General features: G+C 45.6%; 1 protein-coding gene across 5 annotated transcripts in view; it reads right to left on the bottom strand.

Moving 5' to 3' along the window:
• The window catches only part of NAPEPLD (N-acyl phosphatidylethanolamine phospholipase D), a 56,640-nt gene that overhangs the window by 3,362 nt on the left and 49,678 nt on the right, over window positions 1–3,600 (bottom strand). The gene's annotated exons all lie outside the window — the stretch shown is intronic.

Below are 3,600 nucleotides of genomic sequence, written 5' to 3'. Positions count from 1 at the left end.
CTGGCAAAGGGGCAGACAGGGGAAGAAATGGAAAAGGATTAACCGTGCATATATGTGGGGGGTATTTCAAGTAAGAGTTGAAACCACCAACATAGACCAACTTAAAATAACGTCCTTTTCATTCAAACATCAGCAAATGAGTCAGTCACAGCTTCTAATGCAGTCATTAAGGAAGCCAACAGAAAAACCACACTTAACCTCTCCGAATATCATGAATGTCAAATGTGATGGCAACTCAGACTAAACATCACGAGGCTGCATGAAATCCGACCACTGTTTCACTACATGAAAGTCCAATCCAAATGGAATCAATACCAAAGACAGTATTACAGAATGAGATGTTACCAAGATCTTGGAAGAACACAGAAGCTTAGGTTAGAATCAGAGTGTGTATGTGTAAGCGAACGCTGGAGAAGAGAGTTCTGGCTCAGAGAAGGCTGCTACCCCCAAACTGCCGGCCAAGTAGCGACACTGGCGTCTCCAGAGTATGAGGAGGACCCAGAGAACAGAGCTAAAACAGGTAGAACTTCCTCACTGCCCTTTGGTTCCTGTTTTTTTGCCCTTTATTCAGAGGTTCTTCTTTTCTCAACTTCAATTAGAAAAGCTGTAAAATGGAGACATATAAAATAGGAATAAAAATCCACCTCTCATCCCATCGACAGCAACAGGTCTGCCTCTACCTGTCAGGCAACAATGGACTTCGGGGCGCCTATCCGGAGCGGCCAGCTTACGTTCTACTCATAGACCACACGGGAATGATAAAAAATGGGTGATGTTATCAGAGTGGTGAACACGGTGTGGGGAGAAAAAGGGAGGGGTGACAAGTGTGGTGGATGGAGGTTTAATTTTAAATACCACAGGCTAAGAGACCCTCTATGAGAAGGCAGCGTTTGACCCAAGACCTGGCAGAGGGCGGCACCAGGCTTGGGAGGCAGTTGCAGGGAGACGAGCAGGAGGGAAGCTGCTGACTGGGGTCAAGGCACAAAGGTCATTGTCCTTGAGGGTGTTGGGAACAGACGGGAAGGGACAGAGTGGAAACAGTCCAAGTAGAGAAAAGTAGTCCAATGTGAAATATTCAGGGGCTGCACCTGGCTGACTCGGTTAGTAGAGCATGCGACCCTCTTGATCTTGGGGTCGTGCGTTCAAGCCCCATGTTGGGGGGTGAGATTACTTACATATTCTAAAGTTTGAGCTGACTGCGTGTGGAGAAAACAGGATGGGGGACAGGAGAGAGAAAAGTCCAGGTTTTGACCTGAGTAACTAGCACCATTTTCTGAGATGTAAAAGAAGTTTGAGGGAAGATCAGAACTCAAGTCTTTGGTACGTAACGGACATCCAAGTGGAGATGTCAAGCAGGCAGCTGGATACATCAACATGGATTATGGGGGAGACGTGGGAGTGAAGGGTGGGCTGCTGGCCGCAAGACTGAAGAGACCCCCAACTAAGGGAGTGACCCACTAGAGAAGAGGCCCATAGACGGGGTCAGAGGGCACTCCCTCCTCAAGGAGCAGGGGGTGGGGACTAGTGGTGGTGACCACAAAGGGACAGCCGGTGATATGCCCAATAGGTGTAAGACATACAGGTTGGCTAACAGGCACTGGCCACACAGATGCTTTCCCTTCCCTCGCTGGCTTCTGGATCATACAGGAAATTGCTAAAATATCCCCAATAAAGTGTAACTTTAACAGCCTACGTCAAAATAGTTCCCTTGCAAAGTTACGTTAGTATAAGAGATTCGAAAATGATGAAATTCTTCCCCACTGAAAAATAACTTGTCAAGTCTCACCCCCTTTCCCACACACACCCCCCAGTGCTTACAAATCTTGGCTAACAACACACACAATCACCCTACGCTAATTGTTTCTTTGCTCATCACTTTAGCAATAGGCTCTAATCTTAGTGTGGATTTCAACGTTGCATTATCTCTCTGAGTTTCTTCATAGGTCAACTGTTGGCTGTTTCGGCCATTGAGAGGTTTACCCTAGAAGAACGCAAGAAAGCCTTCTGTGAGACTGGTAGTAGTCTCATTGTGCAAACACTTTAGTCCCACAAGGGAGGTAAAAATGCCCCACGGCCACAGAGCAAGTATGAATCCAGCGAGACAGCAGATTAGAGGTAAGAGTGAAGGGACAGAGGAAGTGCCCAGCACTCTGGCTCCATTAAGAGCTGGGCAACCAGCCCAGCAACTCCTCGGTTCCCTTTTAAAGGGTCACTGTTTTACGATCTACTCCAACAGGAGATATTCAAAATAAAGACCCTAGTCTTTTAAAAAGGTAACCTATCTTATGTGAGGCCTGAAATTGGTTTCCACCAAAACTAGTGGGCTTTTAAGTTTTAGTGCTTAAATACACCATGTAGGAAATTCATAATTCCTGAGATAAAAATTGTACATATAGCAACATCTGATTTAAGTGTTGCCAAGTTAAGGACATCCTCAGTCTGCTTCTATTATAGTAAGTAGCTATTATAACTACTCTTGTGCAAATCATTTTAAAGTGTTTACTCATAGGGTAAATATCCAAAAATTCTGTCATCTCTATAATTTAACAAACTCATAGTTGTCCGGTTTCTGCATCTAATGTCAAAGTGTGAACACATTCTAAATTGCTAAGACTTATTGAGTTGTTATAGGTTTCATTAAGAAATAAAGGTGGAGGTTAGATTTATAACAGGAAGAATTCTTGGGAAGCTGAACAACACAGTAACTCTTGAAGATGGAGGTTTCTATCCGCTCATCTTCCCCATCTCAGTAAAGAGCATGACCATCTTCCCAATTACTTAAGTTGAAAATCTAGGAGTCATCCTTGATTTTTCTCTTTGAACAGGTTTAATAAAATAGCAGGACTTCATCTAAGTCTCGGTGTAGATCGCACATGGAACATAGACACGTATCTAGATCTATGTATGGGGAATACACACACGGGATACATATATGGAGTAAGAGATGGCCACCGAATGGCACAGTATGCCACAGGAAGCCAGGACCCCGGCTCCTCTTCACATCCACACATGTCCTCCTGTTCTCATTCACTCTCCCAGGCCCCAGGGTCATTCATTCACTCGCCCCCCACCCCCAGCGTGATTCTGGGCTGGGAATTCAGACGGGGGCTGGAGGGAGGGGGCAGGCCAGGAACAGCACAAAGGCAGTGCCTAGAACAGCCTGAAAACACAGGGTGCCTGCAGCATGGCCCTGCGATGTGGAAGAGGCCACACAAAGCAAAGCAGAAGATACCAAGTTCAAGCATCCATTTCTAAATTTTGCTTAGGGTAGGCCCTGGATCCAGGAAAGGAGAAATTTTTTTTTTTGCTATCCCTCTGCTTGATCCCAGAACCCTGGCTGATAAGAGTTCTAGATTCATCTACCTTACGGGAAAACAATCAGCTCTTCTGTGTTAGTTTAGGAATAAAACCACCATTTATCCCAACACCTGGCACACAACACTCAATCACTGTTTACTGGATGAATAACATAGTCCTAAAAAGTTCCCAGCTGTCCAGCCTCACGTCCCCCATGGCCCTCCATGTCACAGCCATACTCTGGCTGAACTAATTCCTCACCATTCCCCTTTCGCTTGCTGCCTCCAATCCTATGCTCTGCCC

Source organism: Callorhinus ursinus, unplaced genomic scaffold (genome assembly GCF_003265705.2).
Source record: "Callorhinus ursinus isolate GAN/ISIS: 27379988/994484 unplaced genomic scaffold, GSC_fseal_2.0 scaffold12, whole genome shotgun sequence".
Lineage (NCBI taxonomy): Eukaryota > Metazoa > Chordata > Mammalia > Carnivora > Otariidae > Callorhinus > Callorhinus ursinus.
Note: the sequence above shows the minus strand (reverse complement) of the source record. Positions and strands in the feature narration are given on the sequence as shown.